At 42.9% G+C, this 21,301-nt stretch overlaps 1 pseudogene; it reads right to left on the bottom strand.

Moving 5' to 3' along the window:
* Positions 1–19,634: 19,634 nt before the first annotated feature.
* On the bottom strand, positions 19,635–19,754 carry LOC126513343 (uncharacterized; annotated as a pseudogene).
* Between the last annotated feature and the right edge of the window lie 1,547 nt (positions 19,755–21,301).

The raw sequence follows: 21,301 nt of genomic DNA, 5'->3' as shown, positions 1-21,301 counted from the left end.
GTTTTTCAAGGGAGAGTCAGACAGAGGCCATTGAGGCCATGTTCAGCTTCTTTCTCAAATGGTTTATTTAACTTGGTTTTGGACTAGTTTTACTATTGAGTAGAGAAGAGCCCAAGTAAGCCACTTAATGTGATACATTTCCTGCCAGAGAAAGGATAGTATGTAGCCTCGAAGACAAGGGATCTAGGCTTCTTTAGTCTCATAGTTCAGTTAAACATAACCTTCATTTTCAAGGCCTCACCATGCTCTAAAATGAAAGCCTTTTTCTGTCTCCCTTTTCTGCACTTAATTTAACTGCCACTGCACTTACCATTGTAGGCTTCAGGAAGGAGGGCAGGGAAGAACTATACAGGTACTTTTTCCCCCCAAGAGACGCATAGAAGTTTCACTGGCATCCTATTGGTCAGGATTTGGTCACATGGCCACTTCTGGTAGCAAGGGAAGCTAGAAACAATAGTCTCCATTCCAGGCTGGCTAAGAGTGTAAAGGATTTGACCATGGTCGAGAAAGAAAGATTAGGAAAATGTTAGCAGTCTGTCCCCAGTAGATGCCTCTCTTGGTGGTGGTGCTAGGGGAAGTTGTGACACACTAAACCAAAGATGGTCAAGTTTCCCCTGTTAAGGGCCACATACTGTGCCCTATTGTCTGTGTCGCAACGATGCTGCTCAGTAGCTGTAAGGACAGTAGCCATCGAGGATAGCCAAATGAATGTGTGTGGCCGGATTCATCGCCTAGTTCACCTATCCCGAGCTAAACAATAAAATACACCGAACAGCTAGTCTCTGACTATCAGTGTACGAGGCTTGTACTGTACACTACAATAGTTCCCTACAAAACCCTTCCAAATAAGTGCCGCCTCCCCCTCCTCTTCCTTCTCAGTTTTAGCTATCAAGAAACTCTGGCTTGGAGAAATTCAGCGTCTTTCTTGAGGTTACGGGGCATGTAAACAGAAGACGAGTTTGTGTAGACAAAGACTGCTCTTTTGTTTCTCCGGCCACTCAGACCCCGAATAATCACGCAGAAACTATACTAATTACATCACTGCTTGGCCAATAGCTTAGGCTTCTTATTGGCTAGCTCTTATTCAGGTCTGAGCAGCCGGGAAATGAACGAGTAGTCTCCTCCTACAGGTTTGCAAAGAGACACAAACTCTACGCCCCATTCTCATCCAGTTCTCCAAAGAAGTCTAGCAAGCCAAAGGCTGTGGGAAGGGAATTGTTCCAAAACAGCAGACTCAGAGGGCACCAAAGACTTAAATAATCAGTTTGAAAGTTTAGTGTTTAGTTAGTAAGAATGGCTGGTTAAAGTAGAAGAAGCCATTAGATAGAGGGTGGGCCAGAGAACTTGGATGTGGTGAGCACATTCCCTGCTAAGTGGCAGATGTAAAGACTCCTTTAGGGCTTCCCCAAGCACCCAGTTACTCTGTATTAGAATCAGGGACTGCAACTAGCTGAGCTTCTGCAGGAGGTATGACAGCTGGTAGACATGACCTGACCGGGGTCGCTCTAAACCTCCAAATAAACATGATAAGACCCAGTTGCATAGGGCCGTGCAGGGCATCATCTACACCTGTATGTGGGGTGATCCTGTGGTAGATGAAGGCAGAAGGCAGCAATAGGAAGGGCCTGGCTGAGTCAGAAAGATGAGCCAGACTTAGTCAGCGGAGATCAGAAGTTATGTGAACTTTGTTCTCAAATAGATGGAGATAGATTGTTTAGGGGGCAGAGATAAAGCACCAAGCGCTCTGACTCATGCTGCTGTGGAAGTGTCGAAGCCAGCAGCAAACGTCTCTCTGGAGGCACCCAGTAGGTCTACATTTTAGCTCTTTGCAGAATTATATAACACAGAAGCAGTGCTCCTCGAATGCTGTCATTTGCTTTGTTGCGAAGCTCAGCAAGCAAAGCGTAGGCCTCCTAGGCTGGAGCACTGGCCTCGCCACAATGGGTCCTACAACATCTTTTCACCTTGTATCAGTTAGTTTTACATAAATCTTACAGGCTGCTGAGGGAAAAAATTCAAAAGTGGAAAGATTTATTCTTGTGTAGTTTAAATACATCAGAAAGAAGGCCATGGTGGCGGCAGTGGGGAGAGCAGTAACAGGAAAGGGTAGACAAGATGTACCTTTCAGTGCCACACTCCAAGTGACTACATCATCCAGTCACGCTCCATCACGCAGCTCTCCCATCTCCCAGTAGTTTACTCAAATGTTGACCTATCAATAAATGCAATCTTTGATTAAGTTTAGAGGCCCCCCCATCTAATTGTTTCTAGAAACACCATCACAACACACTAATTAAATAGTGTGCATCACTAATTTCCTAGTGCCATTAAAGACAGTCAAGTTGACAGGAAGGATAAATTGACTACCACGGTCTCTTTATGATTCTTGGAAAGCAAACTGTATTCTCAAGTGAAGGATAGCTCATTTTCGAGGTAGCATAAATGATCTGATTAATGCACATGATTTACAGAGTGGTGCATGTGTGTTCTATGATGTTTATAAGACCTCTAAAGGGCAAGGGTAAGCAACATGATGCCAACAGTCTTTGGCCTTTCCCCCAGGTGTGATTGGCTGGAGAGTCTGGCCTGTACTATTTGGAAGGGTTCATAGCTACTGTGAGGTATATTATTATTGTATATCTGTTTACAAAAGGAATAAAAGTTGAGTAATTGGCTCAGGACCTGACCACTGGGTGTAATAATACCTGAACTTGAGCCCGGCAAATAGAATTTGATTTCTGTACCTCTCTCATGATGGACCAGTTATGGATACATACAGATGGTTCAAGGGTTTCAGAGGGAAACAAGAATCTACCTAAATTCCAGAACTACTACTCCAGTTAAAATTGAGAAGAGTGTCCAGACATGGTGATGCATACCTGCAATCCTAGCACTCGGGCCAGAAGCAGGAAAAGAGCATGTGCAAGATTAAGGTGGACTACACCATAAAATTGCAAAGAGCAATAGTCAGTCTCTCTGGAGAATGAACCTACAGATGTAGACTCAGTGCTTAACACAAAGGGAATAAAGAATCCTAGATAGAGTGTGAGTTAGCAATACTGACTTAGGTTCATGAAAAAACAATGGGATTAAGCAAGAAGAACTTGTTGATACATTCATTCATGAACCCAACTGATCTTACTGAGAGTTACGCTCTATTAATCAATGGGTACAAGAATAGTGATACCCACTACTTCCAAGTGCTCAAAGAGGCATATATTCTGCTGACCTAGAGTTCATGCCATATCTATTGTTAAGTAATTTGAATTCTATCACTAGATGCACCAATATATCTTGTGTATCTTATATTGCCATGAGGGGAAAGAGTCCATAAAAACCCAGCCATTGAGACTGGAGTTATCTTAGTGGTTAAAAGTACTTGCTGCTCTTATAGATCACCTAGGTTTGGTTCCCAGCATCCACATGGCAGCTCACAACCACCTGTAACTCCAGTTCCAGGGGATCTTATGCCCTCTTCTAGCCTCTTTTGGTACCAGGCATCCATATGATTCATATACACACATGCAGGGAAAACAGTAATACACAGAAAATAAAAACAAATAGTTTTAAAAACTCAGCTAAGGAACAAACAAGTCAGGTGGTGATAAGTAGCATCCCATACATAAATGACAGGTTGTGACAGCCGTAGTCTAGGCGTGCTAACCAGGAAGGCCTTTATGAGGAAGTGATAGCAAAACTGAGACCAAAGGTCAGGAAGGAGCCAGCATTTGAGAACAGTGTCCCACGGAGCGAGATCAACCACTATGAAGTATTTGAGATAGAAAAGGGCAGTGTGTTTAGAGCCCAAAGAGAAGGTCAGTGTGGCTGGAAGACCGTGAATGGGGGGATAGAAATATATATATAAAGTCAGGAAAGGAGAAGTGCCTGGCCAGGTCACAGAAGGTTCTAAGACTAGCCTGTCCTGTAAGTTTCACTGGAACTACTAGAATATTATACAGGGACTAACAGTATATGACTTAGGTTCATCAAAGAAGGTTAGCTGCATGAGGAGCAGGGGATCTAAGGGGGCAAAGCTGGGTGCTGTGTCCCAGAATGGTGTCCCGAGCTGCAGAGAGCCAAGGGGGCGACAGCAAGTGAACTGCTTTGGGATACATGGTGGGTGTGGAGTTGGCAGATAACTCGAGTGCATCGGAAGGGCTTGGAATCATGGGTTGTGTTCTAGATGGGTGTCCTAGATTGTCAGTCTGAGCCGTGAAATGGAGAAAACCAGAGAGGAGCAGGTTTTGCAGGTTTTTCTAGCTCGAACACTTCACGTTTAGATAGCTGCTGGGTATTTAAGTCAATAGGTACAAGATTCATGATGGAAAAAGTGAACTATACACATAGATACAGTGGGGCGGGGTGATAAAACTAAGGCTATCATCTGAAAGTCTGATAAATGTCAATGCTCTGGAAAACTACACTGATTATTAGAGAACCTATGATCTATGAACAAACGGCATTAGGTGGAGAGATAGGCAGGCAGGAGCCAGCACCCGGAAAGCCTTGAAAACGGAGCTAACCAGAAGCTACTAAACTAATCTGCACTGTGGTTTTCCAATATTCTCCTGGAAGCAAACTGAAGGAAAGGCTGGCTTGAGTCAGGGTAAACAATGTTCCCAACAGTGCAGGTGAGAGAGATATGAAGGCTGGAACTTACCTCCTGATCGTATGGAAGAGGAGGGGACAGATTCAAAATTATTAAGGGAGATTGGGTGCTTTTGTTGGCTGTGGGAGGGAGGGAGGAGTCTGTGGTGACTCGGCTTTCAGCCTGGTGACGTGTTGGGGCCCTTGGGTGAGATACAGAGCATGCGCCCTTGAGGACAGGATTTCATTCTGTCTTCTTTTCTCCTGCCAGGCCTGGTGTCCATTTTCAGGCTGTGGAGTGGACAGATTTTGGATTGTCCTAGGAATTATTTTTTAAAGAAAGTCTAGTTCAATTTATTAGCAGAGTTAATGGTGGTACCTGGGAGATGGTAGCATTTAGGTAGTGGGAGGAGGACTGGGGGGGGATGGAGTAGGGGAGGTGGGGATGTGCTAATGTCATTCTGCTCCTTCTATTGTAATTTAGGAGGTGGCCTGGGAAAGAGGTGTTTTTCAGTCTTTGTGACAAAATGGGCACAGATAAAAAGATGTGACCTAAGTCATTCCTCCCTCACCCCCCACCCCCTAGCTACTTAGGAAACAAAAAGCTAATAAACTTCCCCTCAGTTTACATTTTGATATAAAAGCTGTTTGGAGAATAAACACAGGTGATTTTCGGGATGTAAATTCAGGATTTCATGACAGATCTCTAAAAACTCCCTCCTGGTACAGTCATGTGAGTTGTGTTTTCATTCCCACGCCTCCACTCTGGTACAAGAAATAATTCTTCTCGGGGGCTGATCCTTGACAACAGCATATAAGAAACAGGCATTCAGCTGGGCGGTGATGACGCACACCTTTAATCCCAGCAATTGGAAGGCAGAGGCAGGCGTATCTTTGTGAGTTCCAGGCCAGCCTGGTCTACAAGAGCTAGTTCTAGGTCCAGGACAGACTCCAAAGCTACAGAGAAACCTTGTCTTGAAAAACTGATAACAACAACAACAACAACAATAATAATAATAAGCAGGTGTTCAAGAGACATGGTGATAGAAGGAGAAATCAGAGGAAAGAGAAAACAGCAGAGCAGAAAGTGAAAGGCCACTGGCATCAATGCCAAGGAGAGGTCAAGGCTGAGGGGTTAATTGGGCGAGGACTTATGACGGTTCACTGGATGGAGCTTTGGGCTGCAAAGGTAGCTGAAGTTGTTTCCATGGCATTAGAAAGATAGAATTCAGACAGTGGTAGGAAGACGGATCAACAGGAAGGGAGAGGGAGAGCACACATCTAGAAATCTTTCAGATAGAATAGAGATTGATCACTATTACTGTTTCCCTGTGGGTGAGAAGACAGAGCTGTTGCTGACACCAAAGGAAAGTGCATAGACGCTTTAAAAACCAGTAGTGAATAGAAATACAGAGACTTCAAGAACTGAGTTCTGAGATGTTTCTAAGTGCTCTGCAGGGAGACCTATAAAACACATGCTTCTTTTGCTAATTGTTGGTAGCTGTCCAGAAGAAAGCGCAAGATCTCATTGCCTTTTCCAGAAGAAGAAATGGGGAGCCCAGTGTTCCACACAATACAGACTCATCTCTAGCTCACCCTGACCTCAAAATTTCCTTCAGGGAAAATCCTCTCTGCCTATGGAGGTTGTGTTTGACCTTGAGTTAACTAAAGCCCAGAGATGGAATCCCTTCTACTGGAGGCCGCAACCTGATTCTGTCAGACACAGAACTAATCCGGAGAGGGGAGTTGCCACTGGCCCACAGTCTTCAGCTCCTCACCACCAGCGTCCAGTTCCATGCAGCTTCTAGGTCAGGCATTGGGTGTTTTCCACTTACAAGTTGAATTGCTTCCATGAGATACAAAAGAGCTCAGAATTGGACTTCTCTCTACTAAAGACACCACTGTGGTCCGGGAGGACTGTTCAGCATTCTAATGCCCTTTAGAGAGAGATGTGAACCCTTGTTTCTTTTGATAGATGTTGGTAGTCGTACAGAGGGAAACTGAAGTTCCCAGTGCTTTTTTTTTTTTTCCAGAAAGAGTAATGGGAAGCCCTTGTATTCTGGCCAACAATCTTCTCAATAAAACAAATAGGGCTCTAATGTTGGCAGCTCTCAGCGCTGTGGCTGAGGACATAAAAGCGGCTCTGTCTTTGTCCATGGTCAATACACAGCAACTTTTAACTCATTACTAAAATAATCACGCGGAGATGTAGCCAAAGAAGGTGTGCCGAATACTGGCTTTAATTTGGTTTTAAACCTTGGTTAGTATCTTTTTCTTGTCCTGACTAACTCAACCCCCCAAGACACAAACAGACCTTTCAACAACAGCAATTAGAATACGGAGACTAGAGAAATAAAGGAAAGGTGTGGCAGAGGCACTCTGTGCTGACTCAGTGGTGACGCTCTGCACGTCCCCGTTCTCAGTGGGAAATACAAGTGGAGTAAGCCATTTTCATACCTGTCACTTCGGGTCCTCCCACAGTGCCCCAGATCTCGTCCCTCCCTGAGAGTGAGAGAGGCTGTGTGCTCCAGTTGGCCCACATTCCAAATGGAAATGATTTACCTAATCCTTATCAGGCATACAATCAAGAAAATAGGGGCTGTGTGGATAGCTCAGAGGTTAAGAGCCCTCCCCCCTCCCCTTACGGAGGACCCAGGTTCAGTTCCCAGCAACTACATGGTGTCTCACAACTATCTGTATCTTCCAAGAGACCCAGCCCCCTCTTTTGACTTCTTCAGGCAACACTTCTGTAGATGGTGCATATACATCGATGGAGGTAAAACACTCAAACACATAAGATAACTAAATCTAGAAGAAAATAAAAGTCAATGTTTATAACGCAACACAATTGAAATTTCTGGGTATTACCATCTTTAAATATAATATTTCATTCTTTGAGAATTAATATGATGTACTTTGATCATCTTCACCCCCTACTACTCCCCATAACAGATCCCATATCCTCATCCCTATCAACTTGTGTTCTCCCCCTTTTTTTTAAATAGCCCACAAACCCAATTTATGCTGCCTCTGTACACACAGGTGGGGAGCTGTCCACTGGAGTATGGTTCCTTTACCAGGAGCCATCCCCTTAAGAAAACCCAGTCTCCATTCCCCAGCTCCTCTCATGAGGGTAGAGGCTCCTAAGTGCTTCTACCCTCTGTGCTGGAACATGGGCTGGCTTGACCTTGTGCAGGTCTTGTGCAGACCAGCCCAGTGGTAGGTTCGGGAATGTTGTAATTGTGTCATATCTAGAAGGCTTTGCTTTGCTCCAGTCCTCCCTGACCTCTGGGTCTTACTCTATCTTTCTTCCAATATGGTTCCTGAGCCTTGGGGGAGGAGATGACATAGACTTCCTGTTTGTGGCTGAATACTCCGCTAACACGTACGTTCTTTGACCAGTAAGTCTATGTGTTAATCACTGTCCACTGCACAAAGAAACTTCTCTGATGAGGTCTGAGGATGTCCTCTACTGTATGAATATAGAGGCTGGTATGTCCATTTAGCAAAATAATACTAGCAGGTTCATCCCTGGGATCTATGAGCCCTCCAACTGTGGGTCCTTGGCCAGATTTATAGAATCAGGCATGAATTTATTCTTGTGGAGAAGGGTTTAAATCAAACTAGAAAATGATGGCTTACTCCCATAATATTTGTGCCACTAGTGCGCCCATGAGCCTATCTTGTGAAGTCATTCGTTATTATATGCTCAAAGTCAAGTAAAACTGCTGAGGACTCCCCTGCCCCAGTGGTCTACATATCTTCTGGGACTATAAAGTTAGCTAGCAGGAAGGATGCTTCCTATTCAGTACCGACTTGATTTCTTCATGTCCTGTTACGAAAGTGTGTCTTTAGCAATAGGCCTGGGTCTAACCATCAAGTGGTTTTGTTGTTACTGTCAAACTAGATAACAGACCAGTCAAATGATTGATGTCCGGGACTTACTAAGCTGCTCAGAAGATTCTTTTCGTTTTCCTCCTCTCGTTCTCTTGCCCTCTTTCCCAGACTACTTCCTTTTGTCTGCCTGGCTTGTGGAGGGATGGGGTGATGTGGAAATTAGGAAACATATTAGGGATGTTGGGTTCTATTCCTGAATAATATCTTCCTCTTACCTTCTCACTACAAATAGAATGCCAGACTCAGTGTGACATCCTGAGCCTGGAAATTATGTCTCTAGGACTCCAGTCTTGAGAGGGTATGCCTCATCAGTCTGCTTCCTGTACTCACAGCTAGCAATGAGAAGGCTGAAAGGGACAGCTTTGTCTGGGATTGTCTGCTTTGTCTGCTTTGTCTTTAACCCATTCAAAGCATGCAATAGACAACAGGTATTTTGACTACACTGTGGAGAAGCAGAGATGAAGAAGAAATTAGAATTAATTAGGGATAAGAATTAATTGTCAATTAAGAAGCAGTTGTTTTGGGGAGGAGCTATTAGTGAAGAGCCTCCTTAGTGACCTTCTGGTTCATGCACAAATCTACAGAGCCATATTTGATCTAGGTCCCCATCAACTATGGATGTATTTTATAGGTCCTTCTCCATGAAAGACTTTTTACCAGATTCATTGTTTATCTGATCTCATTAGCATTTTGTGACAACTGTGTATAGACTAAATATTATCTCAGTTTGTGAATATTATATCAGAAGTGAAGACTGGAGCTCAGAGAATTTAAGTAAGAGTTTAAGGTCATGAGACTAGGAGAAGAAAGACCGAAACCCAGAGGTCCCTTTGTATAGAGCCTTTGTCTTTTTTTTTGCGCAATAATAATTATTTTAATTTTAAAAAATCCATCTCTACAAAGAACCTCTTATAAATGTTCTCCAGTTATGAGGCGAGCAAGTAGCAGGAAAAATAAAAATAAAACTATTTCTCATGACACCCTCCCTCCCCGTGCCTCTCACATAGCCTGTGGGTGACTGACAGACTGGGCTTCCTCCTTCCCCACCCCCTGTACCTGTATCTTGGGTGCACACAGCTCCCCAAGCCTGGGCCCAGATGGTGTAGCCGCTGCTCTTAATGGCTGGGTCATTTCTCCATCCCAGGCCCTGAACTTTCAATCCTCCAGCTTCAGTGTCCTGAGGAGTTGGTACTGTGGCTGCCCTCCTCTGAGCCTTTGTCTTTTTTGTTTGTTTGCCTTGGGGGAAGAAACAACTTGATCTTGGAGTCTTCCAAGCCCAGAGCAGGCTAAGGGCCTCTCAGTTCAAGTTCTTTCCTGGCCTTTATTGCTAGGGAGGAGAAATGAGCCGCTCATTCTTCTGGTCTCATGCATTAGAAGCAGGAATGAGGGGTTTTTTTTAAGTCTAAATCAAATGCACCCACAAACAATGATCCTCAGAAGCATCCAGGTCAAGAAAGGGGCATTTTTTCCTACCTTGAAAAACACTCTGTGATGATTCTCCCACCCACAACTATTTAATTATACAATTATTTAATTAATGGGCAATATCATTAGCTCCTTATTTATGTGCCTTCTTTCCAGTTCTCTTTACTCTTTGGCTCTCTACCTTCCCCTGTCCTGCCCAGTCAGAAACTAAGAAATAGGACCTTAAAAAAAAACACAGAAGAAGAAGAAGAAGAAGAAGAAGAAGAAGAAGAAGAAGAAGAAGAAGAAGAAGAAGAAGAAGCAGCAGCTGCTTGTTCCTTCACTATACAAAGACCCAGCCAAATCTTTAGAATTTTTGCCTAAAAAGTGCAAGAAGTAAAAGGCACACAAGATTTCAAAAATTCAAATAGCACAAAAAAGAGAGAGAGAAATAGGAACAAAGAAGCCTATTCCCGCTCTCCCGAGTCTGAGTCCGATGGGGTAACTGCGTTTTGGCCTCTTTTTGCTCATTTATCAACCTTGGGTGTTGTCTTTCTGCTTTCTGCTAAGAGAGACGAAGGGCTCTGCACCATCACAATGACTGTTTCTGACCTGTCCTATTGACCATTGCTGGGAAGGGAATGGGATGGGTGTCTGCCCTCCACACATTAATGGTCCTTGGCTCACTCCTGTTCTCCAGTTGTTAGCACAGGCCTTGGCATCTCTTGAAATGTCTATCAGTCAAGAGTCTCATCAGGAAACCAGAGTTTATGCCAGGAAGTTCAGTGGAGGGGGTGTAATTAAGGGCGTTAATTATAAAGGCTTTAGAAATGCTGACACAGCAAACAGGCCGATGAAGCAATCTGAGTTTAGATGCAGGGGAGAGGTAGGACACCGTGTCTTTCCAGCCTTTCATAGTTTTGGCTCCAGAAGCTGGAGGTTGGCACTCCAGAACAGGCTCTCCCAGCTGAAGCCAGTGTCTCAGTGAGAGCTAAAATCCCGGTACATGTAGCTACTGCTAGAGACACCGCCTAGAGCAGAGAAAGAACTAGAGTCTTGTTCCTTCCTCCCTCCCATCTGTCAGCCTCTTGCCAGTGCCTCCTATTTTTGACAAGTATTCTGAGGTAAGGATCAATATTGAAAGACAGAAAGGAGAGGGGGAGACAGGGAAAGAGAGAGAGGAAGAAAGAGAGAAAGAGAGAGAGGTAGAGAGAGAGAAAGAGAGAGAGAGAAAGAGAGAGAGAGAGATCTAAATCAAGAGTTAAATGATGATGCTATGGGTAAACCTTGTTTCCCTTGAAGGGCGTGTCATACTTCTAGTCTTTTGTGCCTCCAAATGTGGCCTTATTTGCTAATGGAGTCACTGAAGATATAGTTCGTTAGGCTAAGACTGTATTAGAGGATAACTAGAGTCTATAAAAAAAAAAACAGACTTTATCCCAATTCAATCCCATGTACTTGACTATCTGAAATCCTTCCAAGTGTCTGGCCCACTGCCCTTGGCTCTGTCATAGACTTACTCTCTTTGATGTTATTGAAGTGACACTGCAAGGCAGAGAAAGTCAACAGTACCATAATATGCCATCCTTCTGCTTCATGCACTGCTCTTGGCACCCCTGCCTCCTCTCGCCCAATAATGAGGGTCTTCTAGTTCCCAAATACTAAGCACCACGAATATAAAACAAAGGGAATAATCAAATTTCCCTTATTAAAGACATAGCTTTTAACTTCTTATCCATCAGTTGACCTAAACTGTCAAGTTAATTGAAACACTTAGGCTTGTCTATAAAGGCATCTATCTTACCTATAACGATACCTGGATTACTTTTTCTTAAGTGTTTATTCTTTGGTGCCTGCCTTTAGTATTCTATCCCTGGAGATGCAGAGGCAGAAACACTGGTGCAACTTTGAGATTAGCCTGGGCTACTTGGTAAGTTCCTGACTAGCCCTGGCTATAAAGCTAGATCCTGTCTCAGAAAAATAAAACATCAACAAAAACTCAACAGTTATATTATGAATTAAACATATTGCACTATGTTTTTATGAGCTTTTAGGAGCAATTATGCTTTTGGAAGCAATGTTATTCAACGCTCTTTATGTCGAATCACATCTCCTCTCACAGCTAATCAAGTTCTGTTTCTAGAACTTCTAAGAGCGCTTAAACAACAACAAACAAATGTACAGCAATAACAAAAAAAAATCTGGTACAAATTGCCTGGGACATGACCCACTAGCACTGAGGAAAATTAGTAATAAAATAACTGGTTATTTGGTTTTTCAGACCACCCAGGTTTAAAGTAGCCATGGAACCACAAAACTAAAAGCTATCTTCTTATCATGGGCAAAGGACCAGCTATTTAGCTATTTCTGGGATAATCTTGTGTGATGGGGAAAACAAAACAAAACCGGCCTTCTGATGTGTGACGTTCCCTCCAAGTGACTAATCCCAAGGATTCAGAGAGTAGAACATCGTTATTTTGAACAGCGCTCTTGCATGGGAGTGTGGTGGTCAAGTACATTGTTTTGAAGACCTAAAAGCAAAAAGGAGACGTGTCGCCCAGGTTTATACTTCCATCTGTTTCAAATGGTTTTTCTTCCCTGCCTCCATAGCAGTAAAATGACTTCTTTGGAAGCGCGTTTCCCCAAGGTTCACTCCTTCCCACATCTTCGGCAGGAGAAGGAGGTTTGCCCTGAGCTTTTCCTCAGCCAGGCTTTTTATACTATGACCTGAGATGGCACAGTACATATTCGTCTACATCCTGGCTGGCTCGTGCAGGATGTATTGGGTTTGTGGGATAATCCTGCTCATTTTTAACGTTTGAACTGGCAACATTTGCTTGATTTTATTTGCGGTCGTAATCTTTACAGTACTTGCGTTGTTTCTCAGCAATGGCAATAATTGCCTGGCTTCTGCAATGCCTGCACCTTAAAGCCCGTAATACTTTGCAAATGAGAACTCTCTGCAACTTGGCCTCAGAAACCCCTTAAACAGAGAACTGGTTTCATCCTCTGAGACCACTTCCGGGCTCCCAGGGTGAGCAGAAGCTCGGCTTCCTGTGAGTTCTTACAGCTGCCTCCACTTCCGCTTCCTAGTTCTAGCTGGATTGTGGTGCAGGCTCTTAGCTTACTATAAGAGCATCATCTTCTAGCAGCAGCCAAGGTTCGCCACAAGCCCAGGGTACAAGCTCCGGTGCAAAGGGTCCTGGGACTCAGGCCAGCCTCTTCATAACTGAACTCCAGACTCAGTTTCCCTCGGAAATTCTCCAGGCCTTCCAGGACAAGATGCTTGCTGCATCCCACGTAAGCCTTCCTTAATCATTCCCTCAAGAATTTAGTGCACATCTCACAGGCTCTTTTTTGAGAAAGCATGATGATAAAAATTACACATAAAAATAAAAATAAAAAATAGGTGACCTTGTCCCTGTGGGAAAAGGCAGAACACTAGCACCCTGTTCCAAATCACAGTTTAGCCTTGTCTTTCTCTACTATATACTGGACAAGCCAAATGTTTTTTTTTTTTCTTCTCGATCCTTCTTTGCAGCTGAGAGTGGTCATGTGACCTAGTTTAGCCAGACATCATGAAATCAGGGCTGGCAACTGTCCTATTCCTTTATGTCCAGGACACTTTCTACCTCATTATTTTAATGTTTACATGATATTTCATGGTGTGTACATACTAGACCTATGCGACCATTCCCCCAGAAAAGGAGTCACTGTCGTTTTATCTCATAATTCGGCAGTACCACAATGACCATTCTATTTCAATAACCATTCTTACCCTTGCGCGCTGGTGCTTTTCTTTTGAGTCTCAAATGCTGAATATGTCAAAACATAGATGTGTTTAGGTTTCCAACGATATTGGAAGATAATTTTTTAAAATAGTGATTCCTTTTCTCAATATGGAAAAGGAATCTTCCTGATTTATCAATGTTGGATGTTATATCTCTTTCAAAGTTTTTCCAACCTACCGAGTAAGAGTCAGTTATCAGGATTTTTAAATTTTCACTTCCCTGAATTTTTTTTTTTTAAAGATTTGTCAACCATACAGACGTGTCTGGTTATATCCATTGTCTGTGTTTCTAATCTCTTTGTGGAGGCTTGTAGAATGTTCTAGATGTTACTCTATGCCTGTCCTCCTTAGAAAAATACATTTCAACCGGTTTGTCTTTTGCATGGTAGAAGACACAGCCCAGGTTTTAATTAGTTTTTTAATTCGGCATAGAAAATGATAGATTTCATTATGGCATCTTCCTAATGCTTTGTTGTTACTTCTTCTCCTCCCCCTGTACCTCATCTCTGTGCCATTTCCTCTTCTTGGGTCTCCAGTGCCCACTTCTGCTTTCATGTTACATATGCATGAAAAACGTTCCTATTAGTCTCTTTTCCCCTGCAGCTTCTTAAAATAGTTTTCTCCTCTCATGGTTCCCTTTGTAATTTCATGGCCTATATACATAGAAAAATAAAGAAATATACACGCAAACAAATAAATAAGGAAAATAAAATCCAGACTCCAGGAGAAAAAAACGTGTAACATTTGTCTTTGTGCATCTGGCTTATTTCATTTAATGTCCCGTTGCATCTGTTTCCTGCAAATGCCATGATTTCACACACACACACACACACACACACACACACACACACGCGCACGCACTCACGGAGTTTGTTTACATTATCTGAATATATTCACCTGCTGATGATCATGTAGTCTGGATCTTTATTTTCGAACTATTATTAATAATGCACCAATAGTCTTGAGTATGCAGGTATCTCTCTGGTGGGATGTGGAGTCCTTTGGTTATATACTCAGGAGTGGTATGGCTGGACGATCTAGTAGATCAGCTTTTCCTATTTTGAGGAACCTCCATACTAATTTTCATAGTGGCTGCACCAATTCACACCCCCTTTGCCCACATCCTCATAACATGTATTATCATTTGTTGCCTTGATGGTAGCTCTTCCACTGGGGCAAGGTGGTGGAGTCCCAAAGTAATTTTTATTTGTATTTTCTGATGACCAATGATGTTGAATGCTTTTTTTTTTTTACAATGTTTACTGGCCACATGTGTTTCTCCTTTTAATAACTGTCTATTCAGTTCATTAGCCCATTGTTGATTAGAAGACTTTTGCCTGGGGGAGCATTTGATTTTCGTAGTTCCCTACATATTCTAGATATCTACTCTACTGACTGACATATAGCTGGCAAAGGTTTTCTTCCATTTTGTAAGCTGTCACTGTTTGCTTTGCGTTTTAGTTTCATGTAATCCTATCTGTCAATTTTGTTGTTTCTTTTGCTACTGAAGCTCTTCTCAGAAGGTAACAAACAGCTATTTATTGATTATTGATTGATTAATGACAATTGGCATGGTCAGAAAAATCTGTTTTCCTTTCTGACTTCTGCTTTCACTGTCTTGATCCATTTAAGAAACTCACTTCCTTACTCCCAGGCACCCAAGTCTCCAAGCCCTGTCTTAGAGCAAATTTGCTTTGAAAAGAACTGAGAAATATACATTTAATTTAGATCAAAATACCTTCATGAACCCACACGTGACTTGAGAGTCTAATTTTGGATGTCAGTTCGCAATCAGACTTTGAATAAGTCAGCTCCAGTTACCATAACAAAATGCAGAAAGCTGGTTGGCTTAAACAACAGACACTTATTTTCTTGAGGTTTGGAAGACTGGATGTTAAGAGGCTAGACAATCCTATTTTCATCTGAAACCCCTTCTGGAAGTTTGTAGTAAGTCACCATCTTGCTGTATATAGCTCATATAGCCTTGTCTCTATGTTTGGGAGGCTCTTGTTACCGTCTTAGATGGACATTAATCCTATGGGACCAGGTACCCACCCCATTTAACTTAATTGATTCCCTATGGCTCTTTGTCCAAAATCAGTTACATTTGGCATCGTGTGAGTTTGGTGGAGACACAAATATGTCAGTCCATAATCTTACCTAAATTTCTAGTTGTTCACCTAAAATCTCCCACTTAGAAAATGGGTAGTCTCCAAGACTATACAAAGCTAAAACTTTTAAAATTAATTTTGTGAGGATTTCATACAATAGTTCTTGATTATATTCATCTGCCCTCTCTCAGCTTCTCCCAGACTCACCCTACCTCTCTACCCACTTTGGTGTAGGAGGTCCTTCTGTTTATGTATTGCTTTCACTGGTTAATCAATAAAGAAACTGTTTGGCCTGATAGGGCAGAACTTAGGTAGGCGGAGAAGACAGAACTGAATTCTGGGAGAAAGAAAGAGTCAGAGAGAACCGACTGGAGTCACCAGGTCAGACATGCTGAATCTTTCCCGGTAAGCATGACCTCAAGGTGAACACAGATTAATAGAAATGGGTTAAATCGAGATGTAAGAGTTAGCCAATAAGAGGACAGAGATAATGGGGCAGGCAGTGATTTAATTAATACAGTTTCTGTGTGATTATTTCGGGTGTAAGCTATCCGGGCAAGACAGAGCAAAGGGCCCGCACTCCTGTTACACCACCTGACATTGTGTCCTCCTTTCCTACAATTCAACAAGTCCAATCTGTACTGCCCACATGCTGGAGGCTGTGTCAGTATTCGCCAGAGTGTGGTTTGCCTATCAGTGGCCACACCCTTAAAGAAAACGAGCTCCTCCTCTCCCAGCATCCATCATTTGCCAATAGCTCCTCAGCTACGGTTGGGATTTGATCTGACTTGAGTTGTGCAGGTCTTGTGCATACTGTCACAAGCACTGTGACTTCGTAAGTGCAACTTCCTTCCCCATTGTGTCCAGAAGTTAGCGTTTCCTTGTAGTTACTCACTGACTCCTGGCTCTTACAATCTTTCTGTTGCCTCTTCTGCAATGATTCCTGCACATTAGGAAGAAATGGGAGTGATATTTATCTCATTTAGGGATGATAATTCCACAGTCTCTTAGCTTCCCCGTCTTAACCAGTTGTGGTCTCTGTGTTCATCACACGCTCCTCTGATGAGGGCTGAGAGATGCTCTAATCCATGGATAATGGTAGGTCATTAGAAATCACCTTAATTCTAGGTTCATTTAGGTTCTCTAACAGGAGGTTCTCTCCTAGGGCCTATGACCTGTCTGGCCGTAAGATTTTTTGCTCCCAATAACAGTAACAGGTCTGGGTTTTATTATGTTGTGAAGTTGGCTTCAAGATGTTTAGAAGGTGATTGGTTGTTCCCATGACATCCATGCCACTATAGCATCATTGAGCATACCTTATCATCTTGGTCATTATTATAGTTCTTAAGCATGGCACCTTCGAGCACTAGCCAATAGGCTAGAGCTTGGTCAAGTCTTCTATAGCTCAAGTATGTGATGCTCTATATCTGTGTGGGTTCATGAAGGTATTTTGATCTAAATTAAATGTATATTTCTCAGTTCTTTTCAAAGCAAATTTGCTCTAAGACAGGGCTTGGAGACTTGGGTGCCTGGGAGTAAGGAAGTGGTTTTGGGAGCTCTCCTCTTGTCCTTTCAGAAGGCTGCTGGGTCCCTCCTATACTAAGCACAGAAGAACGTGGATCTAGAAGCCACGAGGCCAAGTAAACCACATCCTCATGACAGCAACAAAGCGTAGGAAACCAATCTTTATGAGATCCCATTCATACGATCTGCGTGGAAATTAGCCTTGCTTCATACACAGCATTTCTTACCTGCAGATCTCCTTGCTTCAGAGAACGGGGAAGTGATGCTTAAGCAGCAGCTAGATTATATGGGAAAACAGAACTCTGACCCACAGCCTGCCCTGGAAACCAGCCCCCTATCTATAGCAAAACAGCCCAGGAAGCCAGCCTGCTATAGGTCAGACTCGCAGGAAGCCAGGCTGCTATACATCAAGCTCACAGGAAGCCAGCATGCTATCTCTGGTAACATCCTAGGAGCTAAGCCATAACCTTGTAAGTATCAGCTCCAAATGTCCAAGACTTGATTAATAAGAGGCAACTTCCCTAATCATTGTGTCTGCTTTTAATTTAAAGAAAGCCAAATCCGTCCCCCTAGCCAGTTACAGATTATGTTAGGCCAACTTCAATGCCCCAAGGTCACAGCCCCCAGTCAACCGGACACATCAGAAACCTTCCCTTTCCCCAGCAAAATTTGCCTGTGCCTGTGAACTGCCTCTGAGTCAAAATGTAAATAATGATGATGGGTTCCCTTGCCCCTCGGCTCTGAACACATAGCCTTGCATTTCTCAGTCGGCTGGTCTCTATTCATTTCCGCATCATCCTCATGGATGATTTGGGAGAGGCTTTTTGCCCTTAATTGTGCTCTGAAACATTTTCTGTTACATGTATGGTGAAGACAGTTTTCAGACACGATGGAAAATGATTAAGGGAACCACATATAGCATGGGGGAAATATGCATACTACACTAGAAAGAAGGTAGAAATGAATCCTTGGCCTGAAGTACAGGAATACGCAAGCCTCGAGGAGAGAATATACTCCCTTCTTCTGCCACATAAGAACTTGGAAATCAGCCCATGATCCCAGGTACCTGAAGCGCTGTCTCTAGGCCTTCACCACTTGTTCTTATTATCTTTCACCCTATGTCACTTCTGCAAAAGTGTCTGTAGTGCCTTAGCCCCGCCTTCATTCTTGGCTGTGACCCCCCTGTGGCTGCAGTTCCCTGTTTTCACAGTGCCACTGAGCACGAGGTGGTGGCCTGGCCTTTAGACTGACCCTCTGGGGACTGGGCATACAGTCTAGGTGGTTGTTTTGTTCCAGCTGTAGAAGAATCCTGAGGAGCACTTCAAAGGGCTCTCTCAGGGCTGATCTTGGCAGTCCTGCTGTTTTGAAAGACAACAGAGCAGTGGAAAGGCAGGGATTTCATTTCTTTGGAGCGGCCCTGCTCAACTCTGGCAACGAGAATATCAAGTGCACAGGGAAGAATCATCTGAACCAGGTCTTTATCTGCCTGTTTGGGAACAAGGCCTTGTATAAAAACAAAAACATCAACCAAGAAACGTGTGACTTAATTCAGACTGACTCAGTATTCTTCCCTGCTTTGTTTTCCAATATGATTTTTTCCCTTAAAGTTCAGTGTTACTGATACATGAATGTTCATTTCAATAACTTTAGAAAATCTGAGGTGTCTAGCAGTCCTCTTCATTGACAAAGTACTTTGATGGAAAAATAAAGATCCCAAGCTGCCATTTTTTTGGTTCAGTAGCTTATTTCCTTCCTTAGTAGATGGTTTGCCAGGGTTTAACCCATGTGGATAACAGCACTCAAGAAGGCTCAAAAAGAATTGTTTTGATTGGCCAGTCTTGCAGGAGGGTTGGCCAGTGATGAAACAATTCAAAGTAACAGAGTTCAGGAAGAGTGGAGTCAACACAGCCGCAATCTACCAATCTCCTTTCTTCTTGTCGTAAATACGGATCAGGTGGTTATTGGACTGCAGACTTTGGGTCCAGTTTATCCAGCGTAGATTGGAAATTGCAGTCCCTTGCTTTGTGTGTCTCTGACTCAGGAGAACGTGGCTTAAGGTTGCATAGGTATCAGTTTCAGACGACTAGCAGACCTTTTCGGGGACAGGTATGGGAGGAAGTCAGTAAATGCAATTGATGGAAAAAGTTGATGTCCTTGGAGTGGTCCCTGCTACTTAGGCACACACAGAGTAGAGAAAAATGTGTTAAACAAGCCTTTGTTGTTGTTTTGTTTTTATATTAGTTTTTTAAATTATCAGTGCCTTTAAATTATTGGGTAGTTAGAACCAACCTCATCAATACCATAGTCTCTTTGTGTTGTCTTATATTCCTTCTTGTGTGTATCACGCTGAACAATGAGTTCAGAGTTGCAAAGGAAGATTTATTTTTGCTCCCATATAACCTGTTTTTGTCCACCAGCGAACAAAAACATACATAAGAGCTCAAAGCCTTTGCTTTGAATTAGAATCACACATTGACTTCTCAGCCCTGGTCCAAATATTTCCCCCTCCTCATGCCAGGCCCCACCCCTAGTTTCTCATTGTATTGGCCTGCTGATTGATTTCTCTGGATGTCCACTTGGCCACCCTCTCTGAATTTTTCTCTTCCATCTCTAATCTCTTTACTATGATCTTCTTCTCTCACCAAGCCTTGATACCTAACAGATTATATTTAATAATTCTCCATCTATTCATTCTTCCTGCCTGTTGACTATAAATGGCCACTTCTCCTAGTGGTGTCCAGAGTTGAGTTCAACCTCTCTCCCTTACTGCCGCAGTTTCAAATAAACTCTTCCTTGCCATTTGAACATGTGTGGCAGAATTTCTCATTAATACTTCCAAACCGCACAGAATTCTCTCTTTCTTTAAGCTCCATCCTCTTCTTTGGAGTAAGACCCGCTGCTAGGTGCTGGAGACTAAGTCCTCAGGGATGTAAGAAACATAATTCCTTATATCTTACATAGTTCTCATGTAGTCTCAATATTTATTAGTACTTACATTCTGCCTCAGAATTTTTTTTTTACAGTTGACTTCCTTGAATCAGGAACCTCAAAGTACACATATGAAGTAGTCAGTTGTTATATTGCTCAAGTCTCTTTTAAGCTATTCCTACTTCCCCAGGACATTCATGACATTTATTTACTGATGAAATCAAGTAATTTGTCTTATAGATTTTACCACTCTCTAGACTTGGCCAGTCCCATCATTATGATATCGCGTAACATGCCTCTGCTCTGCACATATCCTATAACCCATTAAATTCAAGTGCAGCCTTTTCAGTGGGAAAACTTCATAGGGAGATCTGATACTTAACTGCAGCTCACATCCAGAGACATACAACACCTCTCTTCATTGTGAATTTCCAGCTGTTAAAAGGAGGAAGAAACTGCATTGATTTTAATGCAGGTTAATGTAGCTTCCTACATTGGGCAAAAAGGATTTAACTTTGGAGCCCGACAGGCCGGCTTGAGATTGGTTGAACTGCAGGACCCTGTGTGGCCAGCACTACTCTCATAATGTTATTATTTTTGTTGTTTCTTCTTCTTCTTCTTCTTCTTCTTCTTCTTCTTCTTCTTCTTCTTCTTCTTCTTCTTCTTCTTCTTCTTCTTCTTCTTCTTCTTCTTCTCCTTCTTCTTCTTCCCCTTCCTCTTCCTTCTCCCACTCCTTCTCCCTCCTTCTTTGTCCTCCCCACTCCTCCTCCTCCTCTTCCTTCTTTTGAGGTAGGGCTCATGCATCCCAGGATGTGTAGTTGTATAATTACCTTGACCTTTGGATCCTCTTGAGGGTTAGATCCATCTAACACTAAGAATCAGGATTGCAGACATTCACTACCAGCTTCAGTGTTATTATGGACTGAATTTGGGGCTCTATGTAAGCTAGACATGTATGTACTTTACGAGCTATAAATAGTTTTGAGCTTTGTTCTGGGGTGCAGTTAAATCACCTGTAAAGACTGATTGGATCTATAGGATCTTAGATTGACCAAGAACA

This window comes from Alexandromys fortis, unplaced genomic scaffold (genome assembly GCF_014885135.2).
Source record: "Alexandromys fortis isolate MF-2015 unplaced genomic scaffold, M_Fortis_MF-2015_v1.1 scaffold_134, whole genome shotgun sequence".
NCBI classification, from domain to species: Eukaryota; Metazoa; Chordata; class Mammalia; order Rodentia; family Cricetidae; genus Alexandromys; species Alexandromys fortis.
This window is presented reverse-complemented; position numbering and strand designations above follow the sequence as displayed.